The 25334-nt window shown below is 40.1% G+C and overlaps 1 pseudogene; it reads left to right on the forward strand.

Annotated features, from left to right (window-relative positions):
• Positions 1-24181: 24181 nt before the first annotated feature.
• Positions 24182-25036, forward strand: LOC123831177 (annotated as a pseudogene).
• The last annotated feature ends 298 nt before the right edge of the window (positions 25037-25334 follow it).

Below are 25334 nucleotides of genomic sequence, written 5' to 3' on the forward strand. Positions count from 1 at the left end.
TTCTTTCCTCTTCAGTGTTCCTCTGATGACCACTGAAGTTCCCACCCACCTTTCAACCCAAAAGGTCCACACATGTAAAGCCTTTTAAAGCCTTGCTGATATCAAATTTAAGGATTCCTCCTATGTTAATGAATATTGTATATTTATTCAGGTAAATTTGTGAATAAATGGAAACAGTTTCAAGAGCTGCCACTCTCAGATAGAATTTGCATCTCATTGTGTTTTATACCTGATCATTCAGGTCAAAGGGAGGGGTCCGAGAGCAATGGAATTAATTGTAACAGGACTGATTTAAAAAATAGCTATGATTAGTGCTTAGAATAGATAGTGTTCTAGGTGCTTAATGGGAATCATGTAATCTAACTCACATCTCCCATATGATGTAAATGAAGTAATTATCCCCACTTTACAGATGAGACAACTGACATACAGAGGGTTAAGTAACCTACCAAAGGCCACTCAGCCAGCAAGTGTAGATGCGTGTATTCAAACACAGGTAACTGTGGTTCTAGAGTCCTCTACCTAACTGCTGTACAGCACTATGGGAAAGGAACATTGCAGGCATGTGGAAATCAAGCCAAGGAGAACAGATAAAGGCTATTTACTGAGATAGCAATCAATATCTATATTTATTTATATCTATAAATGTATCAAAAGAGTGGGTCACTATCTCTCGTGTTTTGGCTAAGACTCAAAGGCAGGGAGAAGAGTAGGAGAGCTTTACAGGGGAACTGGGGAGAAGGCTTTAGGGTTGCCCTGATTGGAGGCTTTTGGCAGAACGAAGCTGTTCGTGGGCTAATTAGAAGTGGGACTTCCTATGTCATTAGTTAGAGATGCATATTCAGCTCACTCTGGTTGATCCTAAATTGGAAGCAGAGACAAAAAATAGGAAAGCTGTAACTTATTATCAAGTATTCGTAGTTTTAGGTCAATTGTTATAAGGGCTATTGTTTGACTTCCTGGACTATGTGCTAGTAGTGGCTTCATAAGCTTGACGTATGGAAGGTGGCCTTCTGAGCTGGTTACTGAAGATAACGGGTTGGCTTCCTGCACTGATTGCTGCAAATAGTGAGTCAGGGTTCTATTTTTATATACAATCTGGCCATTGCCACTTTGTGTATTTAGCCTCTCAGACAGAAGAATCTCCTGGAATCATTCATTTGCCCCCAGTATGGAAGGAGGCCTCCTTCTGGAAAGGGGTCTTCCAGATAACAGCAGATTTTTTCACTGAATCAGGTTGGTGAAATCTTGATTTCTGGCAAATAGTTACCTGTTGAGTTCCCCTGTGCTGATCTCTTCTGTGCTACTTAATATTTGTCTGGCAGTTAGGAGCCAAAAAGCAGAGAAATTATTATTCTTAATCATGCCCCCAAAGTAAAAGTCAAATGTTGGTCAAGATCTTAGCTGGTAAACAAGGAGAGGAGAACGTTATCTTTTAATTTCTTCCAACTAAGCTAAAACACAAATCTCAAAATTACCACACCAGTGAACTGGAGGTGAATCAACCTGGTCAACTTACTTGCTCCTAAAGACTGAGGCCCTTTTCAGCAGCTGGTCACCTGCACATCAGCCTATGACTTTTCATTAAGGTAACAGATGGTTCTCTTTGCAAGAGAACCAGGCATATCCCAGAGAGTTTTAATATAAACAATACAGGTAGGCAAAAAATGTTTCCTGAACACATACTCTATGTTCATCGTGATAAAGGAAGTAGAATATAATGCTTCTGCCTTCAGAGGATCGTACAGCTTTTATGTGCAATACCATTTTTCATTGACTAGAGTGAGTGATAAACAAATTCAACACTAAGTATCCAGTGAGTTTTGCCTTGAGAAATACATGTGCCCCTAATGAGATATGGCTCTTGCTGTGATTTTATTGCTTCTTTCTAACATGAAGTTAATCTGAAAGTGCTTGCATTTGGGGACATGAATCAATTACATGCCCATAACAACTACAGATGCATGTTCTAAAGACATTAAAGGTATGCCAGCATGCTGTCTATTATGAATGTTCTGATGTAACAAATGCCAGGGACCAGTATTAAAATTGGAATCTAATACAAAATAAAACAATGGCTCCTTTTAGCCACCAGGTGAGTGCAAACCTAGAGAGGCAGAGTCCCCATTGGCCATGAAGGTGAAATGCTGATGAAGGCATGGACTGTTTGGTCAAGGCTATGATCTTACTCACTCCTCTGGGCAGGGAGCAATTTGAGACCAAGCAAAGGGTCACAGGAGAGCAGATGTGAAGACCATTATGTTACATAATGTGCAGTTTGATGAACCTGAGTTCTAACCTGACTCAGTTACGATTTAGTGGAGTGACTTTGGGAAAATTACTTTCCTCCTGGGACTTCATTGGAAATTATCCCTGATAGAAGAACATAGGTAAGATGTGTCGTATTTTGTATAAATTTGTGCATAGACATATAAAGTATTTTAAAGTAAAATAAAAACATTCCTTAGGGAAAACTACTAGTAAAGTAGTACTAGTATTATATGCTAAAATGATGACTACACTGAAGAAATAATGAGTGAAAGAGTAAAAGAAGAAAAGGACAAGCCTAGAATTTTGCAAACTTTTCTCTCCATTAACTATGGAGACAGAGATTAGAGAGAAGAACATTGTTGCGTGGGTCCCTGGCCAGCAGTGACCACAGAACGCTGTGGATGGCTCGATGAAAACACGCGAGAAAAAACATGCATAGAGGAAAACTAGTTTCTGTGGAGAAGTAGGGACGAAATGGCCACCCCCCCCTAGTGGGGAGCGCGCCGATTTACAGTCCATACCTGCTTTTATTGGGCTCATTCTGCATAATAATTCAGGTAAAGTACAGTACTCATTAGGGGGAAGTAAGGAACCATAGAAAACAAAGAACTCTGCCGGTCTATTGAGTCGGGGTCAAAGAGCTGTAAGACTGAGGAACAAACTAACTTCCTCCTAAGACCCTTCTCATTCAACTGAGAGCATTCTAAACAAAGAAGGTTTCACAGTAATTTACATGTTCTTTCTTAGGCCTGATCACCCCGGGGAATCTGCACTTCTCAGCACAGAGCTGTACCACCCTGTCATTGTTTCAGGCTTAGGTGCAGCAAGGGAACTAAGGCAACTGAGAGACAAGGAGGTTTTCTCTTAGAAGCTGAGAACTCAGGCTATGTCGAAGCCGAGGAGTGAGGGTCCATCACCCCCTTTTGCTGCAGCCCCCCAAGTCTTTCTTTTGGGGGGCCTCCCAAAGTGATCGTACCTGTCTTAGGTCATTCCCCCCTTGGGGAATCTTACCCGTCTTTGGCTAACCGACCAAGCTTTTGGGGGTTCAGTCATGAATAAAGCAGCAGAAGCAGCATTCCTGCCTGGGAGATAAGCTTTTGTCTCCTTGCTGGCTTAAGGTTCCAAGGGCGTTCCCTTAGCCTTAGCCTAGGCGGGGGTTTCAGCTTCTGATACCAGTCAGGGTAGTTCCCAACAGAACATTTTCCTTTTAGAAGGAAAAGGAAGTGTAAGAGATTGCTCCCCACCCAGTATTGAAACCAATCTGGACATTCTTTCCAATGACGTATGTAAAATAATTCCCTAATTTGGTATTCTGTTGGTAAAAAGTGACAAAATACCCTTAGTATAGTCTTTCCAGGACCCTTGAATGAATATCTAGGTTTCCACATCTAAAAGAAAAGATTTTGTCCAGAGTCATCTTTATGATTCTTAAGCCTGAAGGGCTTGGCTTCCTAATCACTGTAATGCACAGATCTCAGTGGGTTTTCTGCTTCTCTTCAATACACACGTAGAACTAAGCAATCAGCCCACGCAGCTTCTCTGCTCTTCTTGAACACTTGATGAATAAAATGAGAGACCACGATGAAACCTGTAAGATTATGCTTTCTATTTTTAACGTAAGGATTCCCATTTCTACCTTAAATTCTTTCGTGATTTATTTCAAAAGCCAGACATTATCTATGGAGATGTGTGTAGGCAGGTGTGTGTGTGTGTGGGGGGGAGAGAGAGAGAGAGAGAGAGAGGGAGAGAGAGAAGAAATGCAATTACACATCCCCACTCAGCTTACAGCGGTTACTTTTAGACATAAACATTCCACTTAAATCTAGTATAGCTAGTAATTTTATAACTGGATTAGCTGGATTTCTGCCCACAGTCAGAGAAACCCAAACAAGGTCTACTTCAAAAGAAATGATACCAAGTATGCTACTCTAAATAAAAAAAAAGATGTTTTAATTAATGAAAAACATGTCCTGTCATATAACCAATCAGTTGATTACCTACTGCATTATTCTCAACAATGAGCCTGAAAAAAACAAAGCTTCAAATAAAGTAATCTTTTTGTTACATTTCTTGGCTTCCAATCATATTTTCTTATTGGGTGGATATTATTCTCAGAATTATATATATATACACACACACACACACACGCACACACACACACATATACATATATGTGTGTATATGTATATGTTATCTTTTTATGGTAAAAAAGAGTAAACCTTGAAATAGACAACAATTTTTTAAAAGAGAGTGATGTTCAATACTTTTAGGATGAGCAAGGTAACAAAGCCTCTTGAGGAGGCATTTGGCAGTGCACTGAGAAATAACAGTAGCAGATGCATAAGATCTGGCAGAAGCAGCCCTTAAATGAAGAGTATATCAAAATAAGGCCATGTCAGTGGTTAAAAGCACTAAGACAAGTGGGAATACGCCCACGGAAGAGGACAGTAATTTTGACTATGTTCCCAGAGAAAGGTACTGATTCCATGAGAGGTTCAGAGAACAGACCATGTGCTGAAAACCCTGAGGATATACGATGACTTTGATAAGAATCAGGGAAAGAAATTCGACAAGCATTTTTTAAAAATTATTCAAACCTAAGGTACCTGGTACCAATAATCCACTCAAAATAGCTTTAGAAGCACTGGGAATATATATCCAATGATGGTTATCTATTGCACAGTATTACTGCTCAACACTAAGACCATTGCTACAGATTGCCATACAGTGTGTGTTAGGCAAAACCACGCAGTGCTAGATAACATGGCTCTCATCACCAAGTGATCTCTGTATTGATAATTAAACCCACTGAATTTTGATAAAGAGTCTATAAATAGCATAACATATGCTTTCATTCACAGAGTTCAGGCAGATATCTTTTTAAATAGCTCATTTTGTTTTGATTAATTTGGACTGGATCGACACAGGTTGTAGGGAGAGAGTTTTCATGGTCATTGGTGACCCTAAGTCCAGGACACCTAGACAGATGAATCCTGTATTTTTAATGGTAAACTGAACACATTATACATAGACTGGTTATAAGTGTTTGAGAGAGTCAAAGCATGTTCCATTTCTACTCTGCATGGCCCTGGACAGTGGGACAATGAGCCATCCCATCCAGATGATTACATACCATAATTACTCTCTGGTCAAGAACACAACACATTAGAATGGATTCATATGTTGCAGGTAAATTATTTTACTGACTTCTGTTTTAAAAAAACACTTGACACAAACCTTTCCAAAAATGAGGAAAAAGAGGAACAAGTACCTAATAGACATTTTCCCCATAATTGTTCCTTGAAACTTGATTTTCAGGGAAACACCTATGAAGGAAAATAATTCTGTGTGTACGCTGGGGAGTAGGGATCTTAGAGAGACAAGCGTTTTGAATCCTGACCCTACCCACAAACTTGCCTATCAAAAAACATCCACTAGAATCTCATCATTATTTTACCAGAGCAGCTATCTACCTGCAGCTACCTGACCAGCCAAGCAGTGTACTGGGCTACCACACCACACAGTAAGTACCTTAATTGGCTCTACAATGGTGAGAAATATGTTTTGGACAGCAGAGGATTTTATTTCCACTGACTTTTCCATCAAAAAAAAGTTAACAAACACGTGTTGGCTTGCCTCAGAAATGGATACCATAGGACACATGAAAGCAAAGCACAGAAACAGGAGGTACTACACCTTGTAGCTCAGTGTCTTTTTAATATTGAATTTCTTCTTTAAGTGTATAGAGAAGATTTCCCACACACACAGGGAGTCACCCATGGGAGAACCACTTGATATCTGTGCAGTCTCACCACTGTTGGTCCCTTCTGCCAAGAAATATCACTGCCTTTGTAGTACAATAATGTTTTTCCACCTCAGTGAGAAGTCCATTTCTCTGAACAGCTGATTCATGAAGTCAGTGAAATTATGAGGCCTATTGTTCTCTAACTTTTCCTAGTGAGCAAGATTTGCTCTGTTTTATATGAAATGTTTACAATTCCACCCTTGAAGAGCTATTATTTTATCATGGGACTAGAATACAAGCATATGTACAAATTAATGCCATTTACAACATGTAGAGAAAGATACTATTCATTAAAGGTGTGGCTTTACTTAAAAGTTTATATTTGGAGTTCAACTTCGATAGAAAAAAGAGGCAGCAAGTTTCTTGTGCCATTGCTCAGAGGATTGTTTAATTATAAAACCAGAAAACTTCATATCACAATGAAAAAAAAAAGGAAGAGAAAAGGGAACAAGTTGTAGGGGACAGAACCCGGATGATCAGCCAGGGGCTATTGGTTCCAGTCCTGACTTCAGCACTAATGAGCTTATGACTGTGACACAGCATTTAATCTTTCTGGGCCCCAGTTCCCTCATCTATTAAATGGACTAGAGAGCCTCCGAGGTCTCTCCCAGCCTAACATACAATCTGAAATCATTCATTGTCAACCTCCCTATTTATAATTACTACTGCAAGCATGCATTTGCTGGTTCTTATGGTTTCTTCTGGAAGGGAATTTGTCATAGCCTCAGCTTTGGATTTCAACCTTCCACTTCCTGAACACCAAGACAACCATTCAGCCTTTCCAAGTGCAGAGAGTAACTCGAGTTGGAGAAACAAACCTTTTAGCCATTTTAATAACATTTTATTTTTAATTATGTATATTTTAATAAATAACTTGAGAGTAGAAATAATTTGATGCATTTGACATATTTGAACTTAGACAACTTGAACTGAAGGCATTATTATTTTATGGTTATGGGAATCACAGTATTTTGCAAAACTAGATATAAATAGTTTTTATCTTCCAGGGTGGATCAATAATTTCCCCTTGGCTAAGATTAGATGGTGATTTCTCATTTCTTAGAAAATACATCAGGTTTCCTTAATGTCTCTTTTAAGATTGGTTTTAAGTTATTTTAGTTTTTCTAAGTAAATATCTTTGACATATCTTATAATTTTTTTTCATGTCATATATTGCCTTAAATTGTATAAATATGTTTAGTGTGGGGAAACATGCTATTTTTCATAATAAGCAAAGTAAATACATTGTGTGTGTGACTTGTTCCTCTTGATCAACCCCAATGAGGTAAAATCTCACCACTGTTGGTCCCTTCCACTGAGGCTAAATGAGACTGGGTGTGAATTCGTTTCTTAGAATCGGTTGAGAGTGCTAACAGTTGTTACAAAGGGATTAGCAGGTGGCAGTAGGAAGTTTAGATTTTATCTCATGTAGCAGAAAGATATAGACTTTGACTGAGGACTTTTTTGCATTTTGGATCTATCACCCTAGGCCAATTATTTAACCTCTCTGACCCTCAGGTTCTCATTTATAAAATGGAGAGATAGAATTATGTTTTAGGTTGTGTATTAGTTTTCTAGGGCTTCCATAACAAAAAAAATTTTTTTTTCAAGATTCTGGAGGCTAGAAGTCCAAGAACAAGGTGTGGGCAGCGTTAGTTCCTTCTGAGGCCTCTCTCCTCGGCTTGCAGATGGTTGCCTCCCCTCCATGTTATCGCGGCAGTCTGCTGTGTGGTCATGCCTGGCATCACTCTGTGTCCAAAACCTCCCTACCTGTAAGGACAACAGTCTTGTTAGATTAGAGCCCACCTTAAAGACCTCATTTTAGCTTAATCACCTTTTAAAGGCCTTATCTTCAAATACGTCAAGTTTTGGGAGATGAGGATTTCAGCATGAATTTAAAAGGAACACAATTGACATAACACATGGATTCTCTGGGTAACAGATTCTGAGATGCTGTCTACATGGAGCAGATTTTCCAGGGTGGGAAGGGAAGGTCTCAGAAACAAAACTCATAAAGTGAGGGAAGCAAGAGTGGGCAATGGAAGAATTTAAACCACAATAGAGTCTAAGGGAGGTCTGCCTTGATTCCACAGAGCTCAGGCTATGATGGGCTTTCAGAGTTTTCCCAAATTGAAGCTAGGGGGCTGGGCTTTTGTACCCTGACATTGACCAGATGCCCCCAGGAAAGGAACATCCCCTCCCCAAAGAAGGAAAGGAAGAGTATCCTTGGGCCAGGAACTCCCTTGAGTTGAAGGTCCATTGATGTGAGCCTTCAGCTTGGGAGCCTCACATTGATCTCACAATACACTGGGGGGTTGAGTGCCTTTGTCCTGAGAAGAGAATGCAGAGTGGTGTCCCCAGCTTCCACTGGAGAGCTACATGCCAATTTTGCCATTGTACAAATTTGATGAGGACTAGCTGAGACAGGTATAGTCCCTGGCACATAGTGAAAACTCTATTGATACTAATCCCTTTCCATGGCCCCAGTCTGCCACATCCACAAGCCCCGTCCTTAATAGCTAGATCCTCCAGCATGGGCCTCACACACACCTCTACTGAATGTGTTTCTGCTAAGAACAGAGTCTGGGGAGAGCTGGTTTTCAGGTGCTTTCCAGTGTTGATATTTAACTTCCCTCCCCTTTGACCCTTCTTTTGTCATCCAGATAGCTCAAATCAACAATGCATAAACACTCTGAACTCTTTATAAATGGAGCTCTTCAGGGAGCTGCATGCTGCTTGGGTACAAAGCTCGATGATTTTCAATGTATTTTTTTATTATTTTTAATAATACCCTACATTTAAAGTTTCCCATCTGCCGAGCCACGAAGAAGAGCATGTGGAACATAATGTGCAGTAAGCATGGGAGGAAAACAAAAGAGGAATGGGTGGGTTCAGACAAAGAGGTTGCCTTGTATCTCTGACACGGGGCTTTTGTGGTGATTGTTGATCAGTAAATGAAAGTCCATTTGGGAGAGCCACGTGCCTCCCCAACTGTAAAATAATACTTCATGGGGGTGAGTCCTTGGGTGGAAGAACAGTTAGGCTTGGAGAGAAGCTAAATGGCAGCCCATTGTCACAGAAAATGTAACCTGGCAAAGAATGGTTGGGGAGAAAGCATTTCAAACAAAGAAAGGCAATGGGTGGAAATGAAATAAATACATAGTATCCTTCTTGTCTGCAGCCTTTCCTAATGAAGACTAGCAGAAGATAAATGGGATTTTGCTCAATGTATTTGTTCTCCAAGTATAAGACCTCACGTGACCTCTCCTGCAATACCACCTGGACATGGATCCTATTTCCTGATGGAAACTCACATTCACCACATAAGGAAAGATAAAGAAGCAAAATGTTTCAGGTCTTGAAGGAAAACAGTTTGTTTTGACCTCAAATTAGCCTTTTAAGTGCAGGGTGTCATGAAACAGTCACATCCTGCATAGTGGACACACAGAAGAAAAGGCTGTTTCACACTAAGCAAACCTGGGATCAGACACAAATCCCAAAAGCATTCAGTTTATTGGGCTGCCATTTCCCTTCTGACATTACTCATTAATTCTTCGTTTAATTAGTCAGCTCTGGCTGCCATAACAAAATAACACAGACTGGGGGCTTAGAAAACTGACATTTATTTCTTCCAGTCCCAGAGGATTCCCAGAGGAATCCCAGATCAAGGTGCCAGCAGATTCTATTGCTCAGTAAGTAAGTACCCTCTTCCCAGTGTGCATGGCTACCACCTTCTCACTTTTAAAAAAGCTACAGAGAAAGAGGCAGTAACCTCTCTGTTATTTTTTCTTGCAAAAGCACTAATCCCATCAACAGAGTTCCAATCCACCTCGTGGCCTCATCTAACCATAATTACCTCCAAAAGACCCTACCTCCTAATCCCATGACATGTGGGGGTAGGGTTTCAATATAGGAAAATGGTGAGGGACATGATTCAGTCCACAGCACCTTCTATGCCAGGCAGGGAGAAGAGAAAGTGAGGAAACTGTTTCTGCTTTCGAAGACCAGGATGAAAGAGAGATAACCTAGTTAGGGAAGTCAAAGAAAACTTCTCCAAAGAAATGACAGCCAGGAGCCGAGAGATGAGCAGAGGTCAACTAGGAAAGAGTATTTGAGGTAATTGGGCAGTGTGAGCAGAGGCCTCACAGCAGGAGGCAAACATGACAAGTTCAAAGCCTGAAGAAGAGCCTTGTATTTGGAGCAGAAAGCGCTCAGGAAAGTGTAATGGGCAAGGGGTGGTTGGAGAGGTTGGTGGGTGCTGGACCAGGCAGGGCTTTGCCCAGCCTGCTAAGGAACTGCTATTAACCAACACAAAGGGAATCCTCTGAAGGAATTTGCACAAGGTAGCAGCTTGATTGTATTTACAGTTGAAGAAAATTGTCCTGCCTCTAATTTGAAAAGTAGACGAAAAAGTGGCCCAAACTGGAGTGAATACTAGTAGACAGTTGGAAGTAATTGCAGTAATACAAGCAGGAGATGGTGATGGCTTGGACGAGAGTGGTAATGGTAGGAAAGATGTGTGAACTGATCCAGGAGTCATTGAAGAGGTAAAGGCAACAGGACTTGACAATACATTAGATAATGGGGGCAACGAAGAGAGCATTAGTGTATCTCATTATCCTTGACACCTGGCAGAAGAACAAGGCCCAGATGAGAGCACTCAGTACATTTCAGATCTTGTATTCCTCAATCTTCATGCACATCCCCTGGGTATATACCTCCCATAATTAGAAAGCACACATTTCCCATGGCCTTGTCAGGTCCTTAGCCAGTTTGCTCTCAGACCTCCTCCTGGTCCTTCTGCTCCACTGTAGATACAGAGATTGGCTCTGTGGCCTTTGTTTTCCAGGCCCACTTTTGGCTGTTTTTGGCCATTGGGAGGCACTGTACAGTACAAGGCAAGAAGAAGACAGAACGCAGGTGTATCTGTATGTCTCCAAAAGCACCCTCTGGGCTGCTAGCTCCTGCAGAACAGGTCTGCCATGATAGCCTGGCCCTCTGCTCTGAGGACATTATTTTTGCTTATTGTGCTCCCAGAATAAGAGCCACAGCAGTCTTCTACAGTTACTAGTCTCTGGGTGATCTCTTTCCTCTTTGGCTTCTCAGCTCTTTCATTGCCTGTATAACTATTTTCCTGAATCAAGTTCCATCTGTTTGCCTGATTTGACCTTGGTTCATGCAGTTCTCAAAGTCGCCAAGTCCAGAAACAATCTCTTCCAACCACTTATTAATGCCTGAAACTCATTTGTTTCCTTCCACCATGAAATAGAAGGTATAAGAGGCAAATAATCCTAGGAGACTTCACAAATTGAATTATACACAGGACATGGTGTTTCCCCCCCAGAGATCAGCATGTATTTGGTGTAAGAAAATGACAGGATGCTGTGGGGCGGGAGAGAGGAGCACTAAAAAGAATCACACAGAGAAGGTCAAGGACTTCAGAGGTTAGGAGGAAAAAAGTGAAACGTGCCAAAGATTGACTTGCTTCAAAATTTCCCATAAGCAAGCCACAGTGTCACACCATTGCTGAATATATATAGGGAAGAATGCCCCCCAAATGTTAGGTGAGTTGCAGCAAATGGTTATTAATAGACAACTAAACCTAGGATTTCAAGAGGAATTTTAAAGCTTCATTAGGAAAGAGAAGTGTGTGAGCCCAAAATCAGGTTAATAACTTCCACCTGCAGTCTATGCCAAGCTGATAGTCACTCAGTCTCCATTCTATATTAAATTTACACACACATACACATAAAGGTATATGTACAGTCTTCATATCATTGGTAAATATGTGCCTACCAAACTGGGGTCAGGAAATAAAAACGTGAATCTGGGGTATATTTCTTCAGACCTGGGACCATTTGACACTCATGAGAATAACTCCAGTGTAATATGAAATTGGATTTGCTTGGTTGCAAATATAACCTATGTATTAGAAATTTGTGCCATGAGTAACTCAGATTGTGGCTTTTATAAATAGCTCACATTGTTTGGTATGTAGTTTACCCTGCACCACTTAGTACAGGTAGTACAGGTAATACAAACAAGTAGAATTCTACAACCCCTCCACATCCCCTTGGGAGTACACATGCGCGCGTGTGCACACACACACACACACACACTTACATCTGTCTTGCAAACACTGTTTAATGCAAGGTCTTAAAGTAAACTTTAGTAAATTGCAATAATAAATATCTGGCACACATGAATGAGAATCTCACCTGACTCTCCACAGTTGCCCCAGCCTGTACAATCTCTTCTCTCTCAAGAGAAATTAGAGATAGAAGATAGATGAGACAGAGGTGTGTGTGTGTGGTGTGTGTATACAAATATATATATGTGTATATATGTATAATTACATGTATATATAGCAGTTTATTGAACTTCAGTGGTAGTTTGTACTTAAATGTGGCTAATATAAGCCCTTGATAAATAATTTTTAGCCCATGCATTTTTAATGGGTCACGTTATTAATTCAGATTTCCATATCTTCACTTCTGCATTAATTTTTATTTTCATTTACTCACTTATTCCTTCATAAAATATTTGTATGCCCATGCTCACTGCCAGTCTTCCCCTGCACAATACCTACATCTGTATCTAAGCTGTCCAAGTGGCAGTCACCGGCCACAGATGGCTCCTGAGCACTTTAGGTGTCGCCAGTCTGAACTGAGATGTGCTGTAGTGTAAAATGCATGCTAGATAGTTCATGGAAAATGTTTGTGTGGATTATGTGTTGAAGTAATACTATATCAGATATATTAAATATATATACTTTGAAAATTCATTTTCACTCTCTCTTTTTACTTTTTAAATGTGCCTACTAGAACACTAAAAATAATTAAGTTGCCAAGGCCACTTTAAGTAAATAATCACCATCTAATGACAAATTGTAATAAGTACCATGAAATTTTAATCCCCTTCCACCACCTACATTGCATGTCTGACCACATCAGTGGTGGTTTGGGAATGCAATGTTTCCTCCACAAGATATGAAGTATAGCAAACTAAAATGTGATTGGTAGCCAGAGAAATGTGGTTTTAAATCTAGTACTCACTAGCTGTGTGACCCTAGAAAAATTATTAAACTTTCTGATCTTAATTTCTTCATCAGTTAAAACTAGCTGCTCACAAATAATACCAATTATTTTGCTTGTTTTTCTTTAATCAAGTATGCACAAGGACAGGTGGGTAATACAGAACTGATTTTGCAATAGTGTCACCATGGCAACTCAAGCAGCATCAATAGTCCTAATACATTGATGCATACATATTGAGGGACACATATTCAGGGACACTAGCAAAGCGTTATTTGATAAGAGCTCACTTAACCTTTTGTTAACTTCAAACCATATATATCTCCAACCCATTTAAAGGCCTTACCTGGAAATTCCAAGGTCACATTTATGCCAGTGGCATAATGAGAAACAGGAGCAAAATACAAGTCCGTTGCTCAGATGTGGACTGCTCTCTTCTGCCTGCCACATTCTCCCCGTGTGACTAAGCCTCCATAACCTTAGCCCTGATCACTGGGGCAGCTCTATCAGTATAAAAATGTGTACTGAAATCATTATGGAATGCAAATTTACCATCTGATGAAGATTTAGAAGTTGGTGATAGTTCTCTGAATTCCTAAAAGATATACTAGAAGGCCATCTGCACACTGCTTTTGGTTGGCTTACCAACCAATTAACCAAGTAAGAGAGGAATCTTGAATGAAGGCTCAATGTCATAAAATCATCAATCTGATTTATATCTATTGTGACTCTGGGCAGTTTTCCCAAAACTCATCAACTGTCCAAGAATAGCTGTCACTTAATAGTTATCTACAGACTATCCAAAAGGGAATTTGATTCTGAATCCATTTTTTCTAAGGTGTGTAGCTCTCCTCTTCCTGTTTTCTTTCCCCAGAAGAAGGGTAGATACGTACAAGACAAATATAGGTATTCTAAAACATTCACACTATTGTTGTTTGAAACATAGAATTTATGTTTCCACATTGCTACAGTATTTTGTATGCCTCTGAAACACAGTGAACTATTACTAACAGAGAGCCTAACCATCTACTGTTTTCGTGGAAAGAGTCCACAACCTCACTTTAGTCCAGCATACACTCCTTTGTGCACTGATGGGCTAGGGAATATAGTTCTCTCAGTCTCACATGCTTCCTTGATTCTCTCACTTGTTTCCTCCACTTGTAAAGAAATATTTAACCTCTTCTCTCTCCTACACATCCATGTCTAATTGCTCTTTCGCCCTCTTAGTTACCCTGCGACCTGATCCCAGTAGACTTGCTGATCTGATCGGTAGGCTTTCAGCACTTTTATCAGGCTGTGGTTTAGCAGTTGCACGGGGTACTCAGACATGCTCCATGTTCTTTCATCCACTTCTTTTATTCAACAGATATGTGTTGAGTGCCTTCTCCATCCCAGGCACTGTTTCAGTTTCTGAGGTAAAGAAATAAACATAACAGACCAAAATCCCTTTCTTACTGGAATTTACATTTTAGTCTTGAGCAATATTCAATCAACAACATAAGTAATTTAGAAAATGAGTATATCAAAAATGATAAGTGCTAAGGAGAAAAATAAAGTAGAGAAATGTGAGAGTTGTAGGAGTTGCATTTTAAGCCAGGACAGATGAAGACAAAGTCACAGAGAGGTGACATTATGACCTAGGATCTAGGTACTGATGCAACCATCTTGCTCCCACCTTTTCCTTGACTTTATTCCTTCATGTGATTGCCTAGAGAGTGGTGCAATCTCAAGTTAAATTCTGCAGAGAAAATCTAAACCATCTGCTCCAATTCCAGCCTTTATCAGAGGGATACAAAGCTACCAACATGACCCATCAACTCTGCTATTCATTGCCTAGAATTCCCTTGGGAATTTCCCCAATGTAGAGGTTACTAGCAGGGCAGGATTTTAGAACTGTTGGAGCTCCAACTGTACATGTTCTAAAATAGCACTAGATCAACACTCTCACATTCTGGCACCATTTTTCTCCATCTCCCCTCAGATCCCTGTGGGGTAGGAAGGAAGAGAAGAATCCCAATATAATACTGTGGACAATGACTTCTGCAGCCAGGCCTGGGTTTCTACTTTAGGGAAAAATAAAAAGGAGCAGTTCTGTGCAATGTCAGGTGGTAATTACTTCTTTTAATTGATAACTGATGTTTTATTGAATAGCCTGTGTTTTAGCACTTTTCCAAAAATTTACATTTGTCATCTTTCCTAATCTTCAAGATGATTTTGCTGTTTGTGATTACTCCTCACATTTGAGGAAGCTGAAGCATAAAGAAGTGAAAGAAATGGTACCTAGTAATGGCAGATCTAAGCCCACACATAGGCTAGCTGGATCCACAGCATTCATTTACAGACCATGCAGTATTTGCCCTGAAATACCAGATGCGGTGAAATACCAGAATACCAGAAAGACTTGACTTGCAAGGCGAGGCTTCCTTGGTGAAGTTACCCACACAAGCTTTGATCCCTCATGGTTCCCATGGAATTCATTGTTTCTTTCCCTCCCTTCTCTCCTCTTTTCCTTCCCTTTCCATTTATGTCCTTTCCTTTACTATCTGGGCCAGACGTTGACTTCATATCTTGGCCTTCCACTGCCCTCTTGCTCCATCCAGCCAAAGATACTCTCCCTCTCAGACTCTCCATACATAAGTAACTACTTCTCTAGGCAGCAGCACATAATTTTTGGGAGCTCTTTGTAATACATTTTCTTCTAAATACTATTAACAAAGATAAAGAGACAGAATGTAGAGGGTTTTTTTATTCATCATTGTTCAAGTACAGTTTTCTCCCTTTTACTCCCAGTCCAGCCCACCCGCCCAACCCTCCCCATTTTCCTCCCATTACCACCCTCCCCCTAGTTTTTTTCCATGTGTCCTTTAAATTTGTTCCTGTAAACCCTTCCCATTCTCCCTTGAAATTCCCTCTTCTCTCCCCTCTGGTCACGATCAGCCTGTCCTCTATTTCAGTCTCTTTGGTTATATTTTGCTTGTTCCTTTGTTTTGTTGTTTAGGTTCCTGTTAAAGGTGAGATCATATGGTATTTGTCTTTCACTGCCTGGCTTATTTTGCTTAGCATAATGCTTTCCAGCTCCATCCAAGCTGTTGCAAAGGGTAGGAACTCCTTCTTTCTTTCTGATACATAGAATTCTATTGTGTAAATGCACCATAGTTTTTTGATCCATTCATTTACTGATGGGCATCTTGGTTGCTTCCAGCATCTAGCTATTGTAAATTGTGCTGCTATAAACATTGGGATGCATAGGTTCTTTTGGATTGATGTTTAGTGTTCTTAGGATAGAGTCCCAGCAGTGGAATCGCAGGGTCAAAAGGCAGATCCATTTTTAGTTTTCTGAGGAAGTTCCATACTGCTTTCCATAGTGGTTGTACCAGTCTGCAGTCACACCAACAGTGCACCAGGGTCCCCTTTCCTCCACAGCCTCTCCAACACTTGTTGTTTGTTGCTTTGTTTATGATGGCCATTCTGACTGGTGTGAAGTAGTATCTCATTGTGGTTTTAATTTGCATCTCTCTGATAGCTAGCGATATTGAACATCGTTTCATGTGTCTTTGGATCTTCTGTATGTCCTTCTTGGAGAAGTGTCTGTTCAAGTCCTTTGCCCATTTTTTAATTGGGTTGCTTGTCTTCTTAGAGTGGAGTTATATAAGTTTTTTATATATTTTGGAGATTACACCCTTGTCTGAGGTATCATTGGCAAATATGTTTTCCCATACAGTTGGTTCTCTTTTTATTTTAATACTGTTTTCTTTACCTGTGCAGAAGCTTTTAATTTTGATGAGATCCCATTTATTTATTCTTCCCTTGTTCTAGGGGACATGTCAGTAAAAAAGTTTCTGCATGAAATATCTGAGATTTTCCTACCCACGTTCTCTAGGACTTTAATGGTGTCATATTTTATATTTAAGTCTTTTACCCACCTTGAATTTATTTTTGTATAAGGTGTAAGTTGGTGCTCAAGTTTCATTTTTCTGCACATAGCTGTCCAGTTCTCCCAACACTATTTGTTGAAGAGGCTATTTTTACTCCATTTTATGTTGCTGCCTCCTTTGTCAAATATTAATTGACCATAGAGACTTGAGTTTATTTCTGGGCTCTCTGTTCTGTTCCATTGGTCCATGTGCCTGTTTTTATGCCAGTACCAGGCTATTTTGATTACAGTGGCCTTGTAGTATAGTTTAGTGTCAGGTATTGTGATCCCTCCTACTTTACTCTTCTTTCTCAATATTGCAGCAGCTGTTTGGGGTCCTTTATGATTCCATATAAATTTTTGAAGTGTTTGTTTTATGTCTGTGAAATCAGCCATTGATACTCTAATACGAATTGCATTGAATGTGTAAATTGCTTTGGGTAGTATAGACATTTTGATGATATTAATTCTTCCAATCCATGAACACGGTATATATTTCCATTTATTTGTGTCTTCCTTGATTTCTTTCCTGAGTGTTATGTAGTTTTCTGCATACAGGTCTTTTACCTCTTTGGTTAGGTTTATTCCTAGATATTTTATTTTTCTTTTTGCTATTGCCAATGGAATTTTTTTTCTTGATTTCTGCTTCTGCTGTTTCACTGTTGGTGTACAGAAATGCATTTGATTTCTGGATATTGACTTTGTATCCCGCTGTTTTGCCAAATTCATTTATTAGGTCAAGCAGTTTTTTGGTGGAGTCTATAGGATTTTCTATGTACACTATCATGTCATCGCAAACAGTGACAGTTTTGTTTCCTCCTTTCCAATTTGGATGCCTTTTGTTATTTTTCCTTGTCTGATCGCTGTGGCGAAAACTTCCAGTACTATATTGAATAGGAGTGGTGAAAGTGGACAGCCTTGTCTTGTTCCTGATCTTAGTGGAAAAGATTTTAATTTTTTCCCATTGATTTTAATTTTGTCCATTGAGTATGATGTCAGCTGTAGGTCTCTCAAATACAGCCTTTATTATGTTGAGGAATGCTCCCTCTAGTCCCACTTTTCTGAGTGTTTTTATCATAAATGGGTGCTGCACCTTATCAAATGTTTTTCTGCATCTATTGATAGGATCATGTGGTTTTGTCTTTGCTTTTGTTTATGTGATGTATTACATTTACTGATTTGTGAATATTGTACCATCCTTGCATCCCTGGAATGAATCCCACTTGGTCATGGTGTATGATCTTTTTAATGTATTGTTGGATGCAGTTTGCCAGTATTTTGTTGAGGATTTTAGCATCAATGTTCATCAGCGATATTGGCCTGAAGTTTTCTGTCTTTGTTGTGTCTTTATCTGGTTTTGGAATTAGGATGATGTTGGCCTCATAAAAAGAGTTTGGGAGTCTCCCATCTTTTGGGATTTTTTGGAAAAGTCTGTGAAGGATATGGGTTAGCTCTTCCTTAAATGCTTTGTAGAATTCTCCTGTAAAACCATCTGGTCCAGGGCTTTTGTGTGTTGGGAGTTTTTTATTACTGCTTCAGTTTCTTTTGCTGTTATTGGTTTGTTCAGGCTTTCTGCTTCTTTTTCATTGAGTTTTGGAAGATTATATTTTGCTAGAAATTTGTCCATTTCACCTAGGTTTTCAAATTTCTTGGCATACAGTTCCTCCTAGTAATTTCTTACAGTCCTTTGTATTTCTGTGGTATCTGTTGTAATCTCTCCTCTTTCATTTCTGATTGTGTTTATTTGGGTCTTCTCTCTTTTTTTCTTGATGAGCCTGCTTAAAGGCTTGTCGATTTTGTTTATCTTTTCAAAGAACCAGCTCTTGGATTCATTGATCCTTAGAATTGTGCTTTTAGTCTCTCTGTCATTTAATTTTGCTCTGATCTTGGTTATTTCCTTCCTTGTGCTTGCTCTGGGCTGCCTTTGTTGTTGTTCCTCGAGTTCTTGTAGACGTAGGGTTAGGTTGTTTGTTTGAAATGTTTCTAACTTTTTTAGGTGGGCCTGTATCACTATGAACTTCCCTTTCAGGACTGCCTTTGCTGTGTCCCATAAGTTTTGGGATGTTGTGAGTTTGTTTTCATTTGTTTCCAGAAACCTTTTGATTTCCTTCCTAATATCATTCTTGACCCATTCATTGTTTAATAGCATGCTATTTAATCTCCATGATTTTGAGTGTTTTGGGTTTTTTTCTTTGGGGTTGGTTTCTAGCTTCAGTCCCTTGTGATCCGAGAAAATGCTTGGTATGATTTCAATTTTCTTGAAATTGTTCAGGCTTGTTTTATGTCCTATCATGTGGTCTATCTCTGAAAATGCCCCATGTACATTTAAAAAGAATGTGTATTTAGCTTCTTTGGGATGGAGGGCTCTGTATATATCAGTAAAGTCCATTTCATCAAGGGTATTGTTCAGTGCCACAATATCTTTGTTGATATTTTGTTTGGAAGATCTGTCCATTTTTGTTAGTGGGGTGTTAAAATCCCCCACTATAATTTTGTTGCTGTCAATATCTTTCTTGAAGTCCTCTAAGATTTCCTTTATGTATTTGGGTGCTCCTATGTTGGGTACATACATATTTACAATATTTATGTCTTCATGATGGATTCTTCCCTTAAGTATTTTGAAGTGACCTTCTGGGTCTCTCTTTATGGACCTTTTTTTGAAGTCTATTTTGTCTGATATGAGTATTGCTACCCCGGCTTTTTTTTCCTGTCCATTTGCTTGGAAGATTTGTTTCCGGCCCTTCACTTTCAGCCTGTGTAGGTCTTTTATCCTGAGGTGGGTCTCTTGTAGGTAGCATATGTGTGGGTCATGTTTTCTTATCCATTTAGCTATTCTACGTGTTTTGATTGGAGCATTTAATCCATTTACTTTAAAGGTTATTATTGATAGGTACTTTTTCATTGCCTTTTATGTACATGTGTTCCTCTCTCTCTCTTTTCCTTCCTTTCCTTAAAGCAGTCCCTTTATAATCTCTTGCAGATGTGGTTTGGTGAAGGCATATTCTTTTAGACTTCTTTTTTCTAGGAAGCTTCTTATTTAGCCTTCTATCTTGATTGAGAGCCTTGCTGTGTAAAGTAGCCTTGGTTGCTGACCTCTGTTTCTCATTACTTGGAATATTTCTTGCCATTCTCTTCTGGCTTGGAGTGTTTCCATTGAGAAGTCAGCTGTTAGCCTTATTGGGGCTCCCTTGTATATATTTCCTGTTTTCCCTTGCTGCCTTTAATATCTTCTCTTTGTCTTGAAATTTTGCCATTTTAATTATGATGTGTCTTGAGGTGGGCCTCTTTGGGTTCCTCTTGATTGGGACTCTCTGTATTTCCTGGATTTGTGTGACTTTTTCTCTCATCAAATTAGGAAAGTTTTCCATCATTACTTTTTTCAAATAGGTTTTCTATCCCTTGCTCTTCTTCTTCTCCTTCTGGTATCCCTATTATACGGATATTATTATGTTTCATATTGTCTTGCATTTCTCTTAATCCCTCTTCATTCTTTCTGAGCTTCTTTTCCTTTTCTTGCTCTTTCTGGGTGTTCTTTTCTACTTTGTCCTCCAATTCGCTAATCCAATCTTCTGCCTCATCAATCTTGCTTTTTATTCCTTCTACTGTGTTCTTCAGTTCAGAAATGGCATTCTTCATTTCCTCTTGGCCCTTGTTTATAGTTTCTATTTCCTTTTTCATGTTTATATAGTTTGCAATGAGATCGTTGTAGCTTCCCTCGAGTTTCTGGTAGCTCATTGTGAGTTCATTGAGCTTCCTGATAATCATTGTTTTGAACTCAATATCTGATAGTTGAGTTGCCTCTATTTCATTTAGCATTTTTTCTGAGGCTTCCTCCTTTCCCTCCATTTGGGGATTGTTTCTTTGTTTTCTCATTGTTCGTGGGATTCTTCTTGTTAGCCTCCGTTTCTTAAATTGATCTGCTCTGGTTCCCTGTGATTGTGGTATGAACTTCTGTGGTAGAATACCTATGAGATTCAGTGGTGCAGTCTCCTTGGTGTATCCTGGTGGTCACAACTTCCCCCTACATTTTTTTGTGATCAGTTAGAGGAGTAAGGCAAAGTGGTTTAAGACAGCAAGGCAGTATTCCATGATATTTACATTAGCATCCAGTAGAGAAGAGATGGGATATCCTTTGGCTACTTATAGTGTTAACCGTGATCCTCCACCCCACTAGCCACATTTTAGAAAGGATGGAAAGAAGGTAAGACTCTTATTGGGGACGAGAGGATTGTTAGTTGGATCTAGAAAGCTGTGGGGCTATGGGAAGTCAGATTCTGATGTAGGGTTGGAATAAAGATTAGTAAATAGGAGTAGTGTGTAAAAGAATAGAGATAATCCCCCACAATAATAGAGTTCAGGAAATTGCGAAGTGGGCTGAGATCAGGTAGGGGTGTTGAGTAGTATTTACAATTGTATGAACTAAGTCTTATTTACAGTAATATTAAAGCAACAATCATATGACAGAATCTATGAGATCTAGGTAACAAGAATAAGGAGTATGGAACCTTGAGAGGTGTACTAATGAAACACAAATGAAGGATAGTAAATTATCAACACACTGTGACTGAGATAACAGGGGGAACCTATCAAATGACAGTATAACCAGCCAAGCAAAGGAGATTATACAGAAAGAAAAAGAATACCAAAATACTATTAAAATAAAAAATGTCAGAAAAGTGAGAAAAAGATAATATAAATTTGCAGTAACTTGCAAGCTCAAAAAAAAAAAAAAGAGGGGAAAGCAGAAGATGGAGTGCAGGAGAGATAAATTTTGAGTGGAAGGAATAATAGTAGGGTGACTGGAAGAGAAACAGAAGGGATTGAGAGATATAAAAACAATAAGAATTAAAAAATAAAAAGTCACTTAGAACACAAGATAAAATCAATCAACCAACAACAGCAAAACAAACAAACAAACAAACAAACAAAAACCTCTTGTAGTTTTCTAACTGGCCAGACCAGTTTTTCTGGTCTTGCTGTCTTCAGCAGGCTGAGGGGTGTTTGAAATGTTTATCACTCTTCTCAGTCAAAACTCAGTAAGTCGCTCGGGTACTGTCCCCAGGGCCAGCAGGGTGCTCCCCCCAGAGGCAATCTGACTTTCCCCTACAGGACCCTGGGCGCTCCCGAGCACGCTCTCTGGAGCTCACTTCCGTGGTCTCCCGGGGTCCAGGGCCCCACAGAGCTCCTGCATCTTTTGCGGATTTCACGATGCAAGCTCCGGGGATCTCAAGGAGACGCACCCCTCCCCCAAATTTCACTCCGTTGGGCGCTATGTTTTCCAGAAGCACACATGTCTTTTCTGTTTTCACGGTGCAAGCTCTGGGGATCGTAAAGGGGCGCTCACATCCACCAAATTTTTCAGTTTTGGGCTCTAAGAACCCTCTCAGCGCCACATCCCTTCCGGGTTCACAGCTCCAGAGTCAGGATTCCCAAGGGGGCTCACGCTTCCACAGTTCACGACCGCAGGCTCCAGAAACCCAAGACCCTTTCCTCGTTCAGGGCTGTGAGGTCTGGATTTTCCACTGATCCACACACCCACTGGACTGGGGGTGCTGGCACACTTCCAGGCCGCCCCTGGTTGTGCTGGCTGGAGGCACTCACTTCTCCCAGTGCTATGGGTGGGTGCTGGCAGCCCCTGTGTGATTGTCTCCCAGTCCAACTCCCCTCTCTGTGCCTTCAAGCCACAAAGTCTCCTCTGGTGTTGCTCAACCCCCATTGTCCAGGGAGGGAGCAGCGACTCTGCTCTCCCAGGTGCCCTGAGGCAGACCCAGGAGCACTGGGCCTGGGGGCTGCAACTGCCTTGGTCCCCACGCTGATCCCTGGGTCCCTGTTGTGCTGAAGCAGTCTCTTTACCATCTGGTTTTTGAATGTCCGCTATAATTTTTGATGTCCTGTTTTCAAAAATGTTTCGGTAACCTAGGCCACTTGCTCTGTTCCTCCGCCTATCTGAGAGTTTCTCTCCCCCAGCATCAGACTTTTCATCAGCATCCTCCACCACAGGTGTGATTTGGAGAATGTAGAGTTTTGATCCCAGAACCCTTCCTCCTTACCTCCTTCTCTTTTCTCTCTTAAATCCTCCTGGGAAAGACAAAGTTATCACTGTGAGGGAGGCAAGAAAGTTTTTTACCTTTCACCCTGCTGGGTTTTCCAGTAGAGGCCCTATAGATTGGAATTACAAAAAACAGATTCATAAGAGAAAAACAAAAACACATTTAACATGTGTATCAAGCATCACATGGAAAAAGCTAGTAATGAATACTCAAAGAGAGGGCAAATGTTTGGTCTGGCCACCTGACTTAGTGAATAAAGGGAGGAGGAAAAGCCCTTAAGGAAAAGCAAATGACCTTTTGGAAAGATAACTGGGCCCCACTTAGGAGAGTAGATGGGAGACCTGATGATTTCTGACAATATCTGGGTGTGGTGCCAGAGGAGGTTAGAGCTGTCTCAGGAGGGGATTTATGGCAGTTGAGTTCTTTGAGGGTGGTTCTGCTTTTAGGAAGATAAGGGATTTCAGGAACTCAGATGCCTCAAAATTATTTTTATGCCAAAGTGACATAAAATAGGGGATGTCCTGATTTCCTTCACCATGTAAACAAATGTTCAAGAAGTAATGTCTATTCAAAAACCCGGGTATGTCTCCCACAGTGTCTCTGGGTGAGGGGGAAGATGTAGATGGGGGTTTCTTGGCCATTGGGAGAAAGAAAGGTTTACCCTGCTGGCCGTTGATCTCTTGTTCTTTATCGCTTCCAAGGCAGATATTACCAACCCTACCTAGTGGGCTCTTACTCTGAAAAAGTCTTGGGTGACAGATAAGGTGTCAGGGTCACAAACTCTGTGAAAATGAAAGGGAGAAGAGAGATTCTAAGAAATTACTGACGGAAGGGTAGGATCCTTGGTTACAGGTCATTTCTAAATCACTATTCAAATATAAGACAAATACCAAGACTGTATTCTATGAAGGAACATTCTGTAATGTATATTCTGTCAGCTTGAAGTTATACAATAGTGACAAAGCTCAGCTCTCCCCTTCGAGGATCTCACAGTCCAGATAAACCTAATAATTAATTTTCTTAAAAATATTTAATATTCTGATTTTTGCTGAGCTTCTTCCAGCTGTGCAACTTCCTCTCAGTCAGATTCTCCAACTTATCTCACAGCATGGCTCCTGAACACCTGTCTTCACCCCCACCCCTAACAAAGAAACTGAGACCTCCTTCTTCCCCCAAGCCAGAGAAGAAGTCAACTGCTCTGGATTTGCCAAAGGAAGAAAAAGAACAACAAGAAGCAACAGAACATATTGATGAAGTACAAAATGAAATAGGCAGACTTAATGAACAAGCCAGTGAGGAGATTTTGAAAGTAGAACAGAAATATAACAAACTCTGCCAACCATTTTTTGAGAAGAGGTCAGAATTGATCACCAAAATCCCAAATTTTGGGACAAGTGTCTGCACTGCTTGGGGAAGAGGATGAAGAAGCACTGCATTATTTGACAAGAGTTGAAGTGACAGAATTTGAAGATATTAAATCAGGTTATAGTATAGATGTTTATTTTGATGAAAATCCTTACTTCAAAAATAAAGTTCTCTCCAAAGAATTTCATCTGAATGAGAGTGGTGATCCATCTTCAAAGTCCACTAAAATCAAATGGAAATCTGGAAAGGATTTGACAAAACGTGCAAGTCAAACGCAGAATAAAGTCAGCAGGAAGACACAGCATGAGGAACCGGAGAGCTTTTTCACCTGGTTTACTGACCATTCTGATGCAGGTGCAGATGAGTTAGGAGAATTCATCAAAGATGATATTTGGCCAAATCCATCACAGTACTACTTGGTCCCTGATATGGATGAAAAAGAAGGGAAGGCGAAGAAGATGATGTTGAAGAGGAAGAAGGGTTGGAAGATATTGATGATGGAGGAGATGAGATTGAAGGTGAAGAAGAAGAAGATGATGATGAGGGGGAGGAAGGAGAGGAAGATGAAGGAGAAGATGACTAATGGAACACTGATGGATTCCAATCTTCTTTTTTAATTTTCTCTAGTCCCTGGGAGCAAGTTGCAGTCTTTTGTTTTCTTCCCTCTTATACTCAGTCTCCCTGTTTCTGAGGTCTCTTTTCTCTCCTTTACACCATGGTTCTCACTTTACTTGGGGGGGGGGGGGATGTGCCTTGAGCAGAATATAGTGGGGAAAAAATCTCTGCCCCTTTCTGTTCCAATTTCATTTTTATCCCTTCCTATCTTGACAGAAAAAAAAAACAAACAACTTTATGGAATCAACACTACTGTGCTCTGTGGGGAAAAAGAAAAACTT

This window comes from Phyllostomus hastatus, unplaced genomic scaffold (assembly GCF_019186645.2).
Source record: "Phyllostomus hastatus isolate PE091 unplaced genomic scaffold, TTU_PhHast_1.1 phas_scaffold_1674, whole genome shotgun sequence".
Lineage (NCBI taxonomy): Eukaryota > Metazoa > Chordata > Mammalia > Chiroptera > Phyllostomidae > Phyllostomus > Phyllostomus hastatus.